The following is a 21,494-nucleotide window of genomic DNA, read 5'->3' on the forward strand; positions in this document are numbered from 1 at the left end:
TGTAGAATAGTTTTAATTCATTCACATTAGATGGTTTACGAGTGAGAACTGCCCTTCAAAGATCTTGCCACAGCATCTCAGTTGGATTCAAGAATGGACTTTGGCTCAGCCACTCCAAAACCTTAATTTTGGTTCAAAACAGGGATGCTCACAAAACTGGAGAGAGAGAGAGAGAGAGAGAGAGAGAGAGAGAGAGAGAGAGAGAGAGAGAGAGAGAGAGAGAGAGAGAGCTAGGCAGGTGCAGATGCTGGGGCAGGGAGTTCTGACTCATCACTGAGGATTCAATACAGGATGTCATCGAAAGTCAAAACCTTGTACATATTTGGCACATATGCTTTGGGGCTGAAACAAAACTATGATACTACAGCAAAGATTTGTAAAGGAAAAGACACTGACAGGACAATCACTGGTATGGAATCGTCTTTGTATCATTTTACAAAACTTTATATAAAATCACACCAATGACAAACTTTACAAGTTTAACACTAACTTCACAGCAGCAAAAATCTCTGTGTCACGTGACTGGTTACTAAAATTAAAATACAATTTTAGTATGGTTTAAAACAACATTAAAAAGGGGCCGACAACGCCACCTAGGTTAAAACGAGCCTTGGACTCGGTTAAAATCGCAGGTTCTTTTCGATCAGGGTGGAGCAGGTTAAAAAGCGACAAACTCATTAAAACTATACCAGGTTTATTTACATAAAAACACAATTTAAAATCCCAGCCCCAAAGTCCTCCACCGCGGCTCAGTCCCTCAGTCGTCTTCCCGGCTGATCTCCAGGGGGAGGGTTTCTGAGAGAGATGAAAATGGAAGCCGTTGGGAACAGCTTCAACGTGACGTAGGATGTGGTAAGTGACGCACTTCCTGTGAGACGGAAAATTCAAACAAAGCGCGCTCACACATCTGCTTGCGGATTTACTTCCCCTAATCTTTCAACTTTAAAATAATAATAATAATAATAATCGGTTGAAAGTGGAAGTAAGTGTCTTTCAAATCCACTCTGGAGCACAGCGAGGAAGATTTGCCAGCCTGACGGAGTTCATAGATTGCTGCTACGACACGCTCGTCATGGGGAAGCCAAACCAAACCTCAACCCCTGCCGGAGCTAAAGCTAAGAGCCTCCGGGATGATAATTCATCTGAAGCTATTTCTCCACCTGGGAACGACTCGACGGATGTTCTTCTCTCTATAGATAAGAAATTGTCCAGTCTCGACGCCCGTCTGAGCCTGCTGGAAGTGCTCCATCAGGAATTCCAGGTTATATGCCAGTCCCTGGAATTCAGCCAGCAGCAAGTGGAGAAGCTGACGACGGAGAACACGAGCCTCATAGAGTTGGTAAAATCCCTCACTGAGGGGTTCATCCGACTATCAGAGGAAAATAAAAAAATTAAAGAAACTGTGATTGATCGCCAGTCCCGGAGCATGAGAGACAACCTGGTGTTCTCTAGAATCCCGGAACAGACGGAGGAAGACCCCGAGTCGACGGTGAAGAATTTCATCCAGACTCACCTGAAGCTCCCGGAGGAAACCGTTAAAAACATCGCTTTCCACAGAGTGCACCGTCTCGGAGGGAAACGACCCGGAGAGCACAGGCCGAGACCCATCATAGCGAAGTTTGCTAACTACAAGCAGAAGGAGCAGGTGAAGCGTCAGGGCCGGAAGCTGAAGGGAACCAACTTCGGCGTTAACAATCAGTTCCCTAAAGAGATCCTGGATCGGCGCAGAGCTCTGTTCCCCATCGGGAAGAAAGCTATAGCTGAAGGCTCTCATGCTGTCATTGTGGTGGACAAACTATTTATCAACCGTCAACTGTACCGCGACCGGAACATCACTCCGTGGCTCTTCTGATGTCAGGTGATGTGCTTGATCTTACTCACAATGTCATTATACATAACACTGCCATAAAATAATTAATACTAAATTTAATTCCCGTCTTCACTGCACTGCTCACAGCACCAATGTCCTTTTTAAATAATATTTTATTTTTTCACTGTTACTCGTTTCACTTTTCACTCTTTTTCTTTCTCACCTTTTCACAGTTCACCATTATTTCACCTGTTATAATCACTTAAACCTCACACACAGACATGAGAATAGGAATTTGTTGACACACATCAGCACTATACACAGCTCACATAAACACATTTACTTAAAGCTTGTTGGAACAGCACAACCACGTTTTAAAATATTAAACAGGGTGATTCAGAATGCACACGTAGCTGGCATGTATGTATGTGGCACCTTTCAGATATAAGCTCTGGTAATATGCATGTAGCACTTACTTTAGTTGTTCAGTCATGAACGCACTAAGGTTTGTCACTTGGAATGTGCGTGGAGCTGGTACAAGGGAAAAGAGACTGAAAATCAATCAGCAACTGCAGAATTTGCAAGCAGACATTGTCTTATTGCAGGAAACTCATTTATCAAATTCATCATTGGATCTTCTTCCATCAGCACAGTTTCCACATGTGTACTCAGCCTGTTATAATTCCAGGCAAAGAGGAGTAGCAGTCCTTATAAATAAAAGACTTACCTTTGGTATTGATAGCACAATTGCAGACCCACAAGGCAGATTTATTATAGTTGTATTATCCATCCAAAATGTTAAACTGTGCATTGTGAATGTATATGGACCAAATGCTGATGACCCCTCCTTTTCTCACTCTCTCTTCACTTCACTTGATGGTTACTCAAATAACGCACTGATTATAGGAGGGGACTTCAACATGGTGTGTGACCCGGGAATGGACAGGCTCAGTACCACAGGAAACCAGCGAGTGTGGCGATCCTCAGAAACAGTTCAACAATATATGAAGGATTTTGGTCTTTGTGATGCGTGGCGTTCTCATCACCCTACCGTAAGAGAATATACATTCTTTTCTTCAGCTCATCGTTCTTACTCTAGACTAGATTATTTTTTAATTAGCAACACGCTGATGAATGACATTTCAGAAATCAAAATCCATCCCATTACCATTAGCGATCATGCACCTGTATTATTCACTCTTAAAAATTAGAATAATAAACCCCCAGCTACAAACTGGAGATTTAACACATCATTACTTAAAGATCCCGAATTTATCAGCTATGTTAAAAGAGAATGGTCTATATATCTAGAAGATAACGACTTGCCAGAAACATCAGCGTGTGTTCTGTGGGAAGCAGGAAAAGCAGTTTTGAGAGGAAAAATAATATCTTTCTCTTCACATAAGAAAAAGAAAGGGGTCTCAAGAATCTCAGAGTTAGAACTTCTAATTCAATCCCTGGAGGAAGCTTATCGTGTTTCTCCAGAGGAGCACACGCTGAAGGATATAAGACAAGCTAAACTTGAACTTAATGAAATTAAAGATAAAAAAACTAAATTCATGATGCAAAGACTTCGCTTAGAGAACTTTGAACATAGCAATAAATCTGGTAAATTTCTGCCCAATCAATTAAAAGTAAACAAAGAGAAAACAACAATCTCTGCTGTCAAAGACCCAGATGGAAACATCAGCCATGACCCAGATAAGATAAATGATACCTTTAGAGATTTCTATAAAGGATTATACAAATCACATATAAACACAACAGAAGAGGACATTAATTAGTTCTTAAGTTCAATTACTCTACCAAAACTACAACATGAAAATAGATTGGTGTTGGATTCTCCTCTGTCAGTCGAAGAACTTCACAAATCTCTGCAGCATGTGCCGAACAATAAAGCACCTGGTCCAGATGGCTATCCAGTTGAATTCTATAAAGAATTTTGGACAACGTTGGCTCCCACCTTTCATAAAATGGTAACAGAAATTAAAAACAAACAAAAAATACCTTCAAATATGAACTTAGCCAGAATTATTTTGTTAATAAAACCAGAAAAAGACCCCACACTTCCATCTAGTTACCGTCCAATTTCATTAATAAATGTAGATCTCAAAATTATCAGCAAAGCTCTCGCCAGTAGAATAGAAAAGGTAACCCCCCTTATAATACATCCTGATCAAACAGGTTTTATTAAAGGGAGACATTCTTCTACTAATATGCGCAGATTAACATAATAGATTATTCCACAATACATCATTTAGAATCCACAATCATCTCGTTAGACGCAGAAAAAGCATTTGATTGAGTAAATTGGAAATTTCTGTTTGCAACATTAAACAGATTTGGTTTTGGGCCATCTTTTATAGACTGGATAAAAATCTTTTATAATAACCCGGCTGCATGTGTTAAGACCAATGACCAGACTTCTCCAAGTTTCTGTTTGCAGAGAGGCACTAGGCAGGGCTGCCCACTTTCTCCATCACTTTTCGCCATCTTTATTGAACCTCTTGCAGCTGCCATAAGACAAAATACAGACATCAGAGGAATCCAATCCAACAGTATAGAACATAAAATAAGTCTTTATGCAGATGATGTATTACTTTTCCTAAATAACTCCAAATCATCTATCTCCCAGACAATTACGCTTATTAATAAATTTTCATTGATATCTGATTATTCTATCAACTGGTCTAAGACTACAGCCATGCCTATTAATTGTGACATACCAAGCATATCTAACATCATAATACAGTCTGGAAACCTCAGATATTTAGGCATAAATATCTCTCCCAGGATATCAGAACTTACAAAACTAAATTGTTCAGTTATTGAAAACAATAGAGGATGATATTATACGGTGGAAGCACTTACCCATATCACTCATGGGGAGAGTTGCCACTATTAAAATGATGGTTTTACCTAAAGTTAACTATGTATTCTCAATGATACCATCCAAACCATCCTCCTGTTGGTTTAAATCACTGGACTCACATATATCCAAATTTCTTTGGAAAAACAAACCATCACGTATCAGTTTAAAGACTCTACAACAGGCTAAAGATAGAGGTGGACTGGATTTACCTAACTTCAGTCACTACTTCCTAGCTAGTAAGTTGCAGTATGTTTCCAAATGGCTAAAACCTAGTAATGTAGATGAGTTATGGTTAGATGTACAGCAAGCAATATGTGAGAACATAGCCATTTCTGACTTGCCATTTATCAGCACAACTATTAAATTTCATCAGTGTTTCAAAAGCATTAATATCAGCTCCACTTTAATGGCTTGGTGGGAATTTCTAAAATTAAGTAAGTCTTCAGTCATTCCATGTAAACTTACTCCAATCTGGAATAACCTTGACATTCTGCAAAATAAAAAGATGATAAATTTTACTCACTGGAGAAATCAAGGGATAAAACAGTTAGAACATATCATAGAAGATGGTAACTTTCTGTCATTTCACACACTCACTTCACAATATGGAATTAGCAACACAAAATTTTTAGAATACCACCAACTTAAATCGATTATAGGAAAAAAATACACCCTCAACCAATTACACTGGCAGCTTCCTCTTAGAGTAGAAGAATTCTTAAATTTTCGTCCCCCAAAGCTATTATCAAAACTATATAGTATATTATCAAAGTCAGAAGATACAATCTTTCTTCCTACAGCAAAATGGGAAGCTGACCTATCCAGTAATCTTAATCAAAATGCATGGTCACAAATATGTTTAAATACCTTTTAAAATGTCAAAGAACTCAAATATGCAACTTATACAATTTAAAATTCTGCACAGAATTCATTATACAGGACAAAGGATGTTCAGGATGGGTCTGTCCCATTCGGATATTTGCTCACACTGCAGTGATAACATGACTGACAGTTACCTCCATGCCATGTGGTCCTGCACACCTGTGCAAAGGTTCTGGCTTGAGGTACGTGAAGACCTGTCATTATGGTTTAAATGCAACATTGCTGCAAGTCCCACACTGTGCCTATTAGGTGACCTAGGTGAAATCAACATAGGATCTAACTCTGTATGTACGGTTCTCACCAGCTTATGCATCGCAAAGAAAATTATCCTTATAAATTGGAAAACCAAAGACAATCTGAACAATAAGCAGTTTAGGAATCTCTTATTAGACTACATCAGCTTCGAGACAATGTCTGCAGGTTCAAAGGATCAATTAGCTGATTTTCGTTCCCTCTGGTCCCCTGTGATCAGTTCCATCACCTAATGTAAGGGGTGAATTGGGACCTCGCCACCTTGGCGGTCGGATGTCGGTGCGGGGGGCCTCTGGGGACTGCGGGTGCTCGGTGCTGTCTTGGAGTGGGTGTCTGGGCTCCCGCGCTGGGGGGGCGGCTTCGTGCTTGGTCCGGTCTGGGGTCGGGGTGGGGGTGGCGGTTGGGGCTATCTGGCAGCGGTGGGGTTGGGTTGCCGGGGGGCCTGGGCCGGTGGCTGCCGGCCCTGGGCCGGGTGGCCGGGGTGTTCTGGGGTGGGCGGTCCGGGTGTCTGGGGGAAAATGGAGGCCGTTACTCCGCTACATGAAGAGACCCAGCAGCGTCCCTCTTTCGGTAAAAAAAAAAAAAAACAAGGTTAAATATATAGAAAGGGTACTTAGCTGAGAGAGGGGTGCTTCACGAACACACCCCTCTTTTGCTCAATGTGGCTTCCCCTCTCTTCCCGTCAACCGGTCGGCATCTCGTCCTGCTTGGCGCCCGCGTTCCGCCAACCTCACCAGAACCTGGTGCAGGACGACTGTGGCAGCCCCCCTCTGTCACCGCTCTGATCCATCACGCTCACTCCTGCCGTCGTCTCCCAGGACCGTCTCCTTCCTGGACCGTCTCCTGGGCCTTCTTACTGCCTGGACCATCTCCTGGGCCTTCTTACTGCCTGGACCGTCTCCCCGCTGCTGGACAGTGTTCTTCACCCCTTCCCCATGTACTGTGGTCTGCTGCTGCTTAAGAGCCCTCAGTGAGCCCATAAGCGCGGCTGTAACTGGTGTGGGTGATTAGACGCCTGAGGAGGTGCCGCCGCAGGGCTGCTGCTAATGCTGCTGATCTGTGGGTGAGGCGTTCAGGGTCGGCTACGTAATTAAAATGCATGTAATAAATGCACAATAAACCACACTAAAAATGCAAAAGCCACAACAGTACAACATGCAATTGTCTACAAAAACCGACCCTGTCACATCTGGATAAACTCATTTAGAAGATGTGAATTGTAGAAGCATCGACGTAATGCAGAGTAGAAATTCCCCAGGCCCAGATGGGTTTCCACTGATATATTTTAAAGCTTTTATAAAGAGCCAGGTTCTGATCAAGGTTTCCTTCTGTTAAAAGGAAGTTTTTTCTTGCCACTGTTGCCTCAGGGCTTGCTCTGGAGGTTCTGGCATATGGCTTCTGTAAAGCGTCTTGAGACAATTTGACCTGTAATTGACGCTATATGAATATAATTGAATTGAACTAAATTGAATATATTTGAGAATCAGCTGCTCAAGACATTTTGTCACAATTGGCATGACGGCCACAGGGCTTTTGCCCTGTCATTTAGGCAGGTTGGGATGACTTCTTAGGGACCAGAATTATGGTAGCACTTTTGAGACAAGTGGGCACAGCTACTTGCTTGAGTGATGTGTTAAAGATGTCTGTAAAAATACCCTGTAGTTGCTCTGTACAGTCCCTTAAAACACGTGCAGGGATGTTGTCTGATCTTGCCACTTTGCATGGGTTAATGCTGGCGAAGGCCTTTCTCATGCCCACTGTAGACAGCTGGAGGACCTGGTTGCTGGGTGACAGCGGGAGCATCTGTGCCTCAGTGGCGTTACTGACCTCCAAACCGTGCATACAGTACCTGACAAAAGTCTTGTCACATAAGGACATAGTAACTAAAAATGGCATATAACTTTTTTCTAATTAATCAGTTGTTACAAAAAATTGTTCATTTTAATGTCAAGGACTTTCACATTAATAACTGGGTGCAAAATGAAACCGTCAAAAAGTGTCCTGATGTTCACAGCTTGGTAAAGCCCATGACGACTGTTTTTGCAAGGACAAAAGTCTTGTCCTGTCTTTAAATGATTCAGCCAATCACAGATTAGAGCTTCACCTGTAACAAATAAAGTAATTAACACATTCCCAGGTGTGTATAAAAATAACCCCAGCACACCAGATCCTCATGTGAAATGCACCCTGACCTCTGACAACATGCCAAAGATTCAACCACAGACCAAAGAGCTGATCATCAAGAGCCTGAAGATCAAGTCTGCTGCTGAGGTGGCAGACATCTTTAACGTATCCAAACGTCAAGTGGAGAGGATAAGAAAAAGATTTGAAGAAACTGGTGACGTTCATGATGAGCCCAGGTCAGGCAGACCCCGTAAGAAAACTGTTAGAGAAGACCGTTTGTTACTTCAACAGTCCAGGGCCAGCCCCTTTTCAACTGCAGCAGAGTTACATGTGAGTTGGTCACCAGAAACCCCTGTATCTACTAGAACAGTTTGTCGAATTCTCTCACGTGGTGGTCTCCATGGCCAAATTAGTGCTCATAAACCAGCATTAAACAGAAGACAACAAAAAAAATCGTGTTGCATTTGCCAAGGCCCACAGCTTGCAGGAAGGATGGACAATGGAAAAGTGGCAGAAGGTTGATCTTTCTGATGAATCATCCATTGAACTGCATCCCAATCAACCCAAATACTGCAGAAGACCTGCTGGAACCCGCACTGACCCAAGATTCACCAAGAAAACAGTCAACTTTGGTGGAGGAAAAATCATGGCTTGGGGTTACATCCAGTATGGGGGTGTACGAGAGATCTGCAGAGTGGATGGCAACATCAACAGCCTGAAATTCTTGCTGCCCGTTCCAAACTACACGAGAGGGCAAATTCTGCAGCAGGATGGCACTCCTTCTCATACTTCAGCATCCACCTCAAAGTTCCTGAAAGCAAAGAAGGTCAAAGTGCTCCAGGATTGGCCAGCCCAGTCACCAGACATGAACATTATTGAACATGTTTGGGGTAAGATCAAGGAGGAGGCTTGGAAGATGAAACCAAAGAATCTTGATAAACTCTAGGAGTCCTGCAAGACTACTTTCTTTGTCATTCCAAATGGCTTCATCAATAAATTATTTGAGTCATTGGTGAGATGATGCAGTTCTCCAAGCTCATGGCAGTCATACACGATATTAATTGTTTTTTGCAAGACACCATGACTTTATGTTGTGATGCTTTTGTAGCATATTTATGTATTAAAAATAAAGTATATGTATAATTTCTACATTATTTTTGTATGTGACAAGACTTTCGTCCAGGCAAAATCCGACCTTTCTGTCCTAATTAAATGATAAAACTCAATGAATGATAAACAGGGACGGCTGGTATATAAATGGGCTAACAGGGCTAAGCCCTCCCAGGCCAACACAAAAAAGATGAGAATTTTTTTTTTAAATAACTTACAACAGATTGTTTTAAGTTTAGGTGAAAACAAAGGTAGCAATAGCACCAATCAGTCAAAAGAAAAACATAGAATATCTCTAAATGGGCTTATTTTTTACAGCCCCAGCAGATACAGTCCGCTTTCATTCATTTCATTCTTGTAAGTGATTGACAGGTGTCATGTCCTGCCCCCGTGATTTACTGATCATTTGGGCTAACTTCAGTCAGCCCACAGGCCACTGACTTTTGACCAATAGCAGCGAGTTAACACAGCGGTGGCTTTCATTTATTTTGTTCTTGTAAGTGATTGACAGGTGTCATGTCCCGCCCCCGTGATTTACTGATCACTTGGGCTAACTTCAGTCAGCCCACAGGCCTTGACTTTGACCAATAGCAGCGAGTTGACGCAGCGGTGCTGCTATTTGTGCCAGAGTTGGGAAGGAGGGAGAAAAGGTGAAGCTATGGCGGGCGTTAGCATGAACGAGGTGGATTATTTGCTTTCATGTCCATTTTCCTCAATGTCTTTGGAGGAAAAGCTGGAAGCTGCAGTCAATTCCAGCCATTTTCAGTACAAAAAAATCGCTAATATTCTATTTGTAAATAAAAAATATGACGAGAAATACAGGGAATATTGGACGCGCATCGCGAGGTGCATTTCCTTGAAAACGACCAATTTGTGGATTATATACCGACTTCAGGACATGTTTGGACAAAATACTTTACTGGCTTGTGTTGTCTGGATGTCCAAGGTTGGATTACACACGTGGACAAAATTGTTGGTACCCCTCAGTTAAAGAAGGAAAAACCCACAATTCTCACTGAAATCACTTGAAACTCACAAAAGTAACAATAAATAAAAATTTATTGAAAATTAAATAATCAAAATCAGCCATCACTTTTGAATTGTTGATTAACATAATTATTTAAAAAACAAACTAATAAAATAGGGCTGGACAAAAATGATGGTACCCATAACTTAATATTTTGTTGCACAACCTTTTGAGGCAATCACTGCAATTAAACGATTTCTGTATTTGTCAATGAGCGTTCTGCAGCTGTCAACAGGTATTTTGGCCCACTCCTCATGAGCAAACAGCTCCAGTTGTCTCAGGTTTGATGGGTGTCTTCTCCAAATGGCATGTTTCAGCTCCTTCCACATATGTTCAATGGGATTCAGATCTGGGCTCATAGAAGGCCACTTTAGAATAGTCCAACGCTTTTCTCTCAGCCATTCTTGGGTGTTTTTGGCTGTGTGTTTTGGATCGTTGTCCTGTTGGAAGACCCATGACCTGCGACTGAGACCAAGCTTTCTGACACTAGGCAGCACATTTCTCTCCAGAATGCCTTGATAGTCTTCAGATTTCATCTTACCTTGCACACTTTCAAGACACCCTGTGCCAGATGCAGCAAAGCAGCCCCAAAACATTACTGAGCCTCCTCCATGTTTCACCGTAGGGACAGTGTTCTTTTCTTCGTATGCTTGGTTTTTGAGTCTACGAACATAGAGTTGATGTGCCTTACCAAAAAGCTCCAGTTTGGTCTCATCTGTCCAAAGGACATTCTCCCAGAAGCTTTGTGGCTTGTCAACATGCATTTTTGCAAATTCCAGTCTGGCTTTTTTATGAGTTTTTTTCAGCAGTGGTGTCCTCCTTGGTCGTCTCCCATGAAGTCCACTTTGGCTCAAACAATGACGAATGGTGTGATCTGACACTGATGTACCTTGGCCTTGGAGTTCACCTTTAATTTCTTTGGAGGTTGCTCTGGGCTCTTTGGATACAATTCCAACGATCCGTCTCTTCAATTTGTCATCAATTTTCCTCTTGCGGCCACGTCCAGGGAGGTTGGCTACTGTCCCGTGGGTCTTGAACTTCTGAATAATATGAGCCACTGTTGTCACAGGAACTTCAAGCTGTTTAGAGATGGTCTTATAGCCTTTACCTTTAAGATGTTTGTCTATAATTTTTTTTCGGATGTCCTGGGACAATTCTCTCCTTCGCTTTCTGTTGTCCATGTTCAGTGTGGTACACACCTTTTCACCAAACAGCAGGGTGACTACTTGTCTCCCTTTAAATAGGCAGACTGACTGATTATGAGTTTGGAAACACCTGTGATGTCAATTAAATGACACACCTGAGTTAATCATGTCACTCTGGTCAAATAGTTTTCAATCTTTTATAGAGGTACCATCATTTTTGTCCAGGCCTGTTTCATTAGTTTGTTTTTTTAAATAATTATGTTAATCGACAATTCAAAAGTAATGGCTGTTTTTGATTATTTAATTTTCAATAAATTTTTATTTATTGTTACTTTTGTGAGTTTCAAGTGATTTCAGTGAGAATTGTGGGTTTTTCCTTCTTTAACTGAGGGGTACCAACAATTTTGTCCACGTGTGTATGGCCGTTTTTTGTGGAATATTTTCATCTGTGTGTAATAATGAACTCGGAAATGCGAGTCACGCTGTGTACGTTGAAGCCGTGTATAGAGAACGCATGGATGGATATTCGTTGTTTGTCGGACAAATGTGTTTATATTACCCGCTGTGGTAATCCAGCCCGGTCTCACGGGGATTCGTGAAACTGTAACGTCAGTTTTTGTTTCGGTTTCGTGCGCACCAACACAATGTCGTCATGTTTTTCGTGCCGCTCACCACGAGCGAAACCCGCTGTGGTAATCACATCTGAAAGTGGTTTATACCGGCGGATTCATGACGATCTAAGCTGTCCATCGGCGTTTGCGGCCGCCGCTGCGGCCGCCGGACATTCTTTAAATTCCTATGCAAATTCGGCGGATTCATGACGATTTAAGCTGTCCATTGGCGTTTGCGGCCGCCGCCGCGGCCGCCAGACATCCGGCTGCAATGGCGGCCGCGGCGGCGGCCGCAAACGCCAGTGGACAGCTTAAATCGTCATGAATCCGCCGGTATAAACCACTTTCAGATGACATTGCGGCCGGCTGTTGTGGCTGGATGTCCGGTGGCCGCAATGGCGGCCTCAACGGCGGCCGCGGCCGCGGCCGTAAACGCCGATGGACAGCTTAGATCGTCATGAATCCGCCGAATTTGCATAGGAATTTAAAGAATGTCCGGCGGCCGAAGCGGCGGCCGCCAACGCCAATGGACAGCTTAGATCGTCATGAATCCGCCGGTATAAACCACTTTCAGATGTGATTACCACAGCGGGTTTCGCTCGTGGTTAGCGGCACGAAAAACATGACGACATCGTGTTGGTGCGCACGAAACCGAAACAAAAACTGACGTAACAGTTTCACGAATCCCCGTGAGACCGTGTTGGGTAATCACATCTGAAAGTGGTTTATATTGGCGGATTCATGAGAATCTAAGCTTTCCATCGATGTATAGTGTTTGTATAATCGCATTTGCAGCCTTCGGACATTCTTGAAATTCCTATGCAAATTAGTAAGTGTACCGCCGGCGGTACACTGAAGTTTAACGGGTTAAGAGACTGGGATCACATCGGCTGTTGATGTGAGCTTCTTTTCAAATAAGGTAGGCCCATGTTGACCTGTTAAAGGACTGTGACACCTTGTTTTTGCTGAGGTCATCTGTTGTACTGAAGGCGTGTTTTGCACTACATGTTGCCAAACAGTTGTAATAAGACAGTTGCAGCAGGCTATCTGTGGGCAGTCGGAACACGTTTTGTAGTGGTGTGTGTGTGTGTGTGTGTGTGAGTGAGAGAGTGAGTGAGTGAGAGAGTGTTGATGTAGAGCACTAAAAAGTATAGTGTACCTGTAATTGATGTAACTGTGTGTATCATAGGTGATGTTGCTTTTGCAGCTGTGTTAACCATTTAATCGGTATTATGCATTTGTTAGCCCACCCAACAAATTACACCACCAGCTGCCACTGGATACAAAACTTTATTTTGGTACAATAAATACAATCTGGAGGGCCTAGCCATTAATATGAGCCATTTCTGATCAAATTGATCAACTACAAGTCAAGTTGTTATTTGTTGTTTCTTCAACTTGGAAAATTGACAAGATCTTTGTCAAGGACTGTAGAAGTTGTTCAGTTCCTCCGGTAGAGATCGATTGTTTTGGCATATCCTCAGGGGAGAGGGCTTGTAGTCAGTGATGTTCTGGAATCCCTGCCACAGTAGGTGTGGATCTTTATCGCATGTGAAATGGCTGTTCAGTTTTTGTGCGAACAACCTCTTCGCCTCTCTAACCCCCCGTGACAGGTTTTTCCTTGCCAAACTGTATGCCATATCATTCACAGATGTAAATGTGGTATTCCGGGCTCTCAACAGAGAGCAAACTTCCCCGGTTAGCCATGGTTCGTGGTTGGCTCGCCTCTTAATTGTTTTGACCACTGTCACGTGCATTTATTGACGTAGTCAATAACAGACACAGTATACTCCAGAAAGTCAGAAGCATTGTTGTATGTTGCTGCCTCTCTGAAAATGTCCCACTGAGTGGTTTCAGAACAGTTCTGCAGCACTGAACTCACTTCTTGTGGCCATATTGTCACTTCTCTGACTTCAGGCTCATCTTGTTTCACTCTGAGTTTGTAGACCGGTGTGAGTAAAACAGCTAGATGGTCATAGTTACCAACATGGGAAAGAGCAGCAGCTTTGTAAGCATCCCTGATGTTTGTATACATTTTGTCTAGTGTATTCTCTCCCTTGACTGCAATATCCACATGTTGGTAGAATTTAGGCAGAACAGATGTCAGACTTGCCTGGTTGAAGTCGTCAGCTGATATAAAAAAGGCAGCAGAATGATCGTTCTGCGGCTCACTGATGTTGTTGTAAAGCTCTGCCATGGCCTCCCTCCCACCATGATAAGTACCGCAGTCAGCTCCCGTGGTAAAAAGAATGGCCAGCATTTTACAGTCCGGAACTCCAGATGTGGCGAGCAGTGAGTCAAAACCACAACGGCATCCTGGCACCGTGAGTTATTAATGTGCAAGACCAGAGCCGCTGCCTCTCTGTTTACCAGCTAACAAGGCTACTCTGTCTACTCTGTGTTGTGTTAGCCCCTTGAGCTGGATTGTAGCAGCCGTAATGTTTTCATTTAGCCAAGACGATCATAATTAGGACACAGCAGTTCCTCATGCTGCGTTGAGAAGCTCTCCACAGTCTGATGTAGTCCATCTAATTTTTGAGGGAACGGACATTTGCCAACAGGAGTATAGGTACTGCTGGCTTGTGCAGATTAGCAGCTAGCCTAGCATTAGCTCCTCTGCGTTTGTCCTGCTTCCACGTCCTGTCGGTGCTTCCTCTGGGGTGTCGCTCCAGGCTTGGCTGCAGACTTCGTCTAGTCTACTTGGTGTAATAGTCCAAGCTCGCCCAGTATGCTAAGCAGATGTTTATCGCAATAACGGACATTGTCACGAAGCTCCAAAAAAGCTGTCGCTCAAGGGTACACTTCACTTTCACATTCTTTACATTCATAGTACCATTCACATCCGTTTGCACTGATCTGCTGCGTGGAGAAGCCTCCAAAAGTGTTGGTTGCATCACAATGTTTGTGCAGGTACTGATTTGATATGACATGGAAATACGACCACTTGTTTTTTATTTTGGCTGCTGAAATGGACACTGCAAATAACAAACACAATGCTATACTTACTGGAATATTACTATACCCAGCAAGAATCACAATAAATTCAACTGTGCTGAAATAGTCCTCTTTAAACTCAGTGGTAACTTACAGTGCCTTGCGAAAGTATTCGGCCCCCTTGAACTTTTCAATGTTTCGCCACATTTCAGGCTTCAAACATAAAGATATAAAATTTTAATTTTTTGTCAAGAATCAACAACAATTGGGACACAATGAAGTGGAACGAAATTTATTGGATATTTTATACTTTTTTAACAAATAAAAAACTGAAAAGTGGGGTGTGCAATATTATTCGGCCCCTTTACTTTCAGTGCAGCAAACTCACTCCAGAAGGTCAGTGAGGATCTCTGAATGATCCAATATTGTCCTAAATGACTGATGATGATAAATAGAATCCACCTGTGTGTAATCAAGTCTCCGTATAAATGCACCTGCTCTGTGATAGTCTCAGGGTTCTGTTTAAAGTGCAGAGAGCATCATGAAGACCAAGGAACACACCAGGCAGGTCCGAGATACTGTTGTGGAGAAGTTTAAAGCCGGATTTGGATACAAAAAGATTTCCCAAGCTTTAAACATCTCAAGGAGCACTGTGCAAGCAATCATATTGAAATGGAAGGAGTATCAGACCACTGCAAATCTACCAAGACCCGGCCGTCCCTCTAAACTTTCACCTCCAACAAGGAGAAGACTGATCAGAGATGCAGCCAAGAGGCCCATGATCACTCTGGATGAACTGCAGAGATCTACAGCTGAGGTGGGAGAGTCTGTCCATAGGACAACGATCAGTCGTACACTGCACAAATCTGGCCTTTATGGAAGAGTGGCAAGAAGAAATCAAATCAAATCAAATCAAACTTTATTTATAGAGCACTTTTTCATACATTAAAATGCAGCACAAAGTGCTATACATGTTAAAAACAGTCCCCTCCCCCCGCCCCATCTCCAACCCCAACACATACACACACACACACCAAATACACACCACACACACACACACACACACCCACACACACACCCAGATGAAGTGATCATTAAAAGCGCGTGGCTGAGTACAGAGGAGCCAGGTCAGTAAACGCTAGGGGGCCGACTGCACGGGGCCCCGCTTACAGCACAGGGCCAGATGCCTCTGCCCGGGCATGCCCCGCCACAAGGACAGTGAGGGGCCCACACAGCAAAACAGTGTTGCAGACCCCCGACTTGGCCAAGATGATGCCAGCCACAAGACGGAGACATCCCAACCAGGGCCAATTGCAGCCCCCAGTGCAGCCGGCCCCCACTGAGGAAACACTGGAGATATGAAATAAAAATGTAAAACTACAAAGTCTAAGAACATAAAACTAACTAAATAAGTAAAGTACTAACAAATGGCTAAAATATCATTTAAAAGTAATAAAATAAGAATAAGTAAAAAGAGGGCTAAGATTCATAAATAAATAAAATTTAAATAAAAATATTAATGAAAATAAGACATTAGTTAAAAGCCAAATGAAATAGGTGGGTCTTGAGCCTGCTTTTAAAAATATGAACATTCTCTGCGGCCCTCAGGTCCTCTGGCAGGCTGTTCCACAGACGGGGGCCATAGTGCTGGAAAGATGCTTCACCGTAAGTCCGTGTTCTAGCTTTGGGAACCATTAAGAGGCCGGTGCCAGAGGACCTCGGTCCGTGTACATCGCCGTCATTCTATTTTCAATTTGGGGTCAAAACACCAAAAACGGATAACGGCCGTTTCCCGTTTTTCGTTTTCAAAATAAAAATCAGAAAACGGAAAACCAATCCGTTTTCCGATTTTCTTTTTTCAATAAAAACGGATATCAAAAAACAAATTAGAAGTTAAATTTCATTTTTTGATATCCATTTTTAATTTATTTATTTATTATTTTTATAGCCTAATATTACAAGAGTTACCCCAAAGGGCAAGCAAATCGGGTACAATGGATTTCACTGCTGTCGTATTTAGTCACAGGACTAGCAGGGTGACTTAAGAAATAAATGTAATAGTCAGAACAGCACTGCCGAAGCGGTCTATCATAATTGCATGCCTAGTTTTTATATACTTTGTGAACAATCTCATCCACTATATCTGAATGTCATAGTAATAATGTGAACATCGCCACCTTCTGGGTGCTCTAGCTCAGAATACACAATTTTCAACATTAAATGTTCTTCCAGACTGGATCATCATTTGGCCGCAAAATGATGACCGGCTACCTGTCATCAAGAAATGTCAAGGCTTGTGAGGGCAGGGTTAAGGGTAAGATCCCTGCATGGACCCTACCACCAAGCACGTTAACATGTAAGAGAAGCACTATGTGTTTGTGCAGTTTAAAAACTTCAGTGTACCGCCGACGGTACACTTACTAATTTGCATAGGAATTTCAAGAATGTCCGACGGCTGCAAACGCAATTATACAAACACTATACGCCGATGGAAAGCTTAGATTCTCATGAATCCGCTGGTATAAACCACTTTCAGATGTGATTACCACAGCAAGTAATATAAACACATTTGTCCGACAAACAACGAATATCCATCCATCCGTTCTCTATACACGGCTTCAACGTACACAGCGCGACTCACATTTCCGGGTTCATTATTACACACAGATGAAAATATTCCACAAAAAACGGCCATAATCCAACCTTGGACATCCAGACAAAACAAGTCAGTAAAATATTTTGTCCAAAACATGTCTTGAAGTCGGTATATTTACCAAGAATAGGTCGTTTTCAAGGAAATGCACCTGGCGATGCCCGTCCAATATTCCCTGTATGTCTCGTCATATTTTTTATTTTAAAATAGAATATTAGCGATTTTTTGTACTGAAAATGGCTGGAATTGACTGCAGCTTAAAGGGTTAACAACATTTATGTTTTGATTTGGTTCTAGGAGAGTGGGTCCGTGTACGTCGTCATTTCTGATGTTTGTCTTGCAAAAGTGTAGTTAGAAAACGGATATCAAAAAATGAAATTTAACTTCTAATTTGTTTTTTGATATCCGTTTTTATTGAAAAAGAAAATCGGAAAACGGATTGGTTTTCCGATTTTTGTTTTGAAAACGAAAAACGGGAAACGGCCGTTATCCGTTTTTGGTGTTTTGACCCCAAATCGAAAATAGAATGACGGCGACGTACACGGACCGACCTCAGGGTCCGCCAGGGTTCATATGGTAAAAGCATAGGTCCAAGACCCCTAAGACATTTAAAAACCATTAAAAGGACCTTAAAATCAATCCTAAAACACACAGGGAGCCAAGGCAGTGATTCTAAAACCGGTGTAATATGTGCCCGCCTTCTGGTCTTCGTCAGCACACGTGCCGCGGAGTTCTGTAACAGTTGTAAACTTGAAATGTTTCTTTTTGGAAGACCAGAAAGCAGGGCGTTACAATAGTCAATTCGACTGGAGATAAAAGCATGCATCAGCGTCTCTGTGTTTGCCCGGGAGAGAAAGGGGCGGACTCTGGCGATGTTCTTTAAATGATAAAACCCTGTTTTCGTTACATTTTTAATATGTGGAATAAAGTTGAGCTCAGAGTCAAAAATGACGCCCAGATTCTTCACCTGATTGGATGGAATTAAAGACAGGGTTTGGAGTTTTGATAAAAGTTTCTCTCCCTGAGCCTTAGGATCAATAATTAAAACCTCAGTCTTGCCCTGGTTGAGCTGTAGGAAGTTTTCTGCCATCCAGGATTTGATGTCTAAAATACAGTTAAAAAGGGCATCAATCGGCCCTGTGTCATCAGGAGACATGGAGATGTACAGCTGTGTATCATCAGCGTAGCTGTGGAACGTGACACCATGCCTCCTGATGACGTCTCCCAATGGAAGCATATATAGGTTATAAAGTATGGGGCCTAAAATTGAGCCTTGGGGAACACCACATTTTATTTTATGGATCCCTGAAGAGCATGTGTCCAGACTTACAAGGAATTTTCTATCTGTTAGATAAGAACTGAACCATTGAAAGGCAGTACCAGAGAGGCCTACTAGGTGTCTTAGTCTATTTAAAAGAATCATGTGATCTACTGTATCAAAAGCAGCACTTAGATCCAGCAGCACAAGGACTGTAAGCTTGTGTGAGTCCAAGTTGCACCTAAAATCATTAACAATTTTCAGTAGTGCAGTCTCTGTACTGTGGTTCGTCCTAAATCCAGACTGAAATTTCTCAAGAATAGAATGGTGCTTTAAAAAATCGTTCAACTGAATAAAAACAAGTTTTTCTAAAATTTTGCTTAAAAATGGTAAGTTGGACACTGGCCTGTAGTTATTAAGAACATTAGGATCCAAATTGTTCTTCAGAAGGGGTCTCACTACTGCTGTTTTAAGAGCAGCAGGGAAAGAGCCCGTCTGAAGGGAACAATTCACTATATTTAAAAGCTCGACTTCAAGGAATCCATAAAGTGTTTTAAAAAGTGATGTGGGAATTGGGTCTAAAAGGCAGGTTGTTGGTTTTACTTGGGAGAAAACTCTACCAAGCATCTCAGCATCAACCAGTGAAAAACTGTCCAGTGTTTCCTCGGGTAAAAACAAGCTTTCTACTGTATTAGAAACAGTATTCTGATTAGATAAAATAGAGGATCTTATAAAATCAATTTTACCCCTGAAGTGGTCTGCAAAGGCTTCACAAAGAGAGTCCGAGGGAGTGATTTGGTGTCTGTTAAAATCTGGGTTGATTAAAAGATCAATGGTGTTGAAGAGGATTTTAGGGTTATTTTTTTGAGCAGTAATTATGTTAGTAAAGTACGTTGTTCTTGCGTGCCTGAGAGCACTGTGGTACATTTTTAGTTGTTCACGATATATCTGATAGTGAACTGTTATCTTATTTTTTCTCCATCTCCGTTCAGCTACTCTGCAATTTCTTTTCAATCTTCTGATGCCTTCGTTTCTCCACGGGGGTGAGCGCTTAGGCAACACTTTCTTTGTGGTCAGTGGAGCAACAAGATCAATAGTTTTTTCTAATTTATTAATAAAATGTTCAACGATAAAATCACAGGACGCAGGTGAAGGAGCTGGAGGATGCTTATCCAAGATTTCGATAAAATTTGCAGCCACTTCTGAAGTAAAATAGCGTTTCCTGACAGTTTGCACCGAGGTCTCCCGTTGAATAAAACTGGTGATATCAAAAAACACACAGTAATGGTCCGACACAGCCAAGTCAACAACAGAGGACACACTGGCTGACAGGCCATAGCTGAGGACTAAATCGAGGGTGTGTCCTCCTTTGTGACTTGGCTGTGTGACATGCTGATTAAAATCCAAGCAACTCAGTAAATTTAAAAACTCTTTTGACATAAAATCACATGGATTGTCTATGTGTATGTTAAAATCACCAGATATAATGATAAAATTGTAAGTAGCATAGATAATAGATAAAAATTCAGAAAATTCACTGATAAAAACAGAATCATATTTTGGAGGTCTGTAAACAATGATATAAAGAATTGACGGGCTCTTAAAAACAATTGCATGGTGCTCAAAGGTGGTGTACTGATCGAATTTAATTTCTTTTGGCTTTAGTGAATTATTAATTATTGATGCAGTACCACCACCTTTCCTGCCACTTCTCAGGGAGAATGTAAAGTTAAAATTTGATGGGGAGGCCTCAGTGAGAATAATTGGCGCATCTGTACCCAGCCACGTTTCGGTTAAAAACAAGCAGTCTACCTTGTTGTCTAAAATCAGGTCGTGGATAATAATAGATTTTTTTAAAAGGGAGCGAATGTTTAAAAGTGCCATGTTGATGGTGACAGGTGACTTACAGACTGTATGGGTGGACTGTTGATGTTTTGGGAGAGGTCTGAGGTTATTAAAATTCACAGAGTGAACATGGTGGGGTCTGGTTATGAGACGTTGAGTGATGATAACAGGAATTGATGAATGGGTTGTGAAAACAGGGGGCCCAAGTCCAGTATTGTGTGTGTCAAAGGTGGAACTAAAAACATAGGAAGTGGGACCTGGGGGACATCATTCAGTGGGGGACTGGTCAGATAGAGCACGTTTGAGGTGATGGGAGGAGAGTGTGGGTTCAGTGTGTTGTACTCCATATGCAAGGTTGGCTGAGAGTAGGCGAGCCCTGACTCTGTTCAGGTGGAGACCGTCTGAAGTAAAAAGATGTCTCCTCTCCCAAAAAGCATCAAAATTGTCTACAAAGCCAACATTGTGGTAGCTGCAGGCTGAGGAGAGCCATGTGTTCAAACTGAGCAGCCTGCTGAAGCGGCCAATGCCCCTGCCACAGGTGGGGGTGGGGCCGGAGATAATGACCCTCAGCTGGTGCTGTAAGAGTTTGTTAAAAAGCTGCGTGAAGTCACACTTTAAAAGCTCAGACTGTTGTCTGAGGGTGTCGTTGGTGCCCACGTGTATGACGATCCTGTTTACCTGTGGGTGAGAGCTCAGGACGGCTGGGATTTTCTCAGTAATGTCAGAGACTGTGGCACCAGGAAAACACAGGGTGAACGCCCCCCTCAGACGGACGTTTCTGACGAGGGGATCCCCGATGACGAGCGTCGTGGCCTGTTGTTTTGGGGGGGCAGCCGGCTCTGCAAACCCGTCATCCCTGCCAGGCGCCCGGGGGTGAGGACACCTCGTGTGCCATCGCACTGCGTCCCTGAGGAGCCGCTTTCGCTGGGCCGAGGAGCGGGAGGACGGAGGCGAGCGGCCCGGTGTTGGAC

The sequence above is a fragment of the Acanthochromis polyacanthus genome, chromosome 14, assembly GCF_021347895.1.
Source record: "Acanthochromis polyacanthus isolate Apoly-LR-REF ecotype Palm Island chromosome 14, KAUST_Apoly_ChrSc, whole genome shotgun sequence".
NCBI classification, from domain to species: domain Eukaryota; kingdom Metazoa; phylum Chordata; class Actinopteri; family Pomacentridae; genus Acanthochromis; species Acanthochromis polyacanthus.